Source organism: Moschus berezovskii, chromosome 1 (genome assembly GCF_049115385.1).
Source record: "Moschus berezovskii isolate FMDL1 chromosome 1, NW_MosBer_1.0, whole genome shotgun sequence".
Taxonomy (NCBI): domain Eukaryota; kingdom Metazoa; phylum Chordata; class Mammalia; order Artiodactyla; family Moschidae; genus Moschus; species Moschus berezovskii.
Genome location: NC_142460.1, coordinates 86,849 through 87,689, shown reverse-complemented (window position 1 = coordinate 87,689; position 841 = coordinate 86,849).

The following is an 841-nucleotide window of genomic DNA, read 5'->3' as shown; positions in this document are numbered from 1 at the left end:
ATCCAGATATCTTTCCAAGAGCAGGGAGCATTCAGGAGGGGAATTTTTTTTTTCTCTCCCAAAGGTGGAAAAGCATCTTTTCAAATGGTCGCTTCTATATGTAAAATGATTCTGCTCTCTAGGAAAAGATGGAACCTCTGCTGTCTTAGGAATGCACTTTAGATTTTCTGCTGGGGTAATTGAAAAACAAAACAAGTTACTTTCAAAGTGGAAACTTCGGTGTGAAAAAGTGAGACATGAATCTCCAGAGAATTATGCTTGAGTGCAAAAAGGCAATTCCAAAAGCTCCCATGCTGTGATTCCTGTGTGGGAACATAAGGGAGTCTGAGATAACAGGATTTTAGAAATAGAAAATTAGTGGTGGATGGGGCTTGGGAGTTAGGTTATAAAAGGACCACAGGAGGGGTTCTTGCTAGACGTAATGTCCCAAATGTTGACTGTCCTGGTGGATACACGAATCTACACAAGTGGTAACATTGTATAGAACTTCTTACTAACAAAGAGTACAGGAGAAATCTGAATAAGATGGGCTGATTGTATCAAAGTCAATATCTACTTTTATCTATTTTTACAAAATGTTGTAAAGTGATAGGCAGAGGGAATTATTTTTTACAACTGCGTATGGCTCTACGATGATCTAAACACACACACATGCACACATACAGGCCCGCAGCACGCACGCGGGCGCCGTCAGGTCCTTTTCACGCCGGGCGCCCTGCGACCTCACCTGTCCGGTGGGTCGTTCTGCCCAACCTGGTGCCCGGGGGGCGGGGCCGGAGGGGGGGCGGGGCTGGCGGCGGACGTGACGTCAGCGGGCGGGGCGCGCACCTGGGCACCTGGG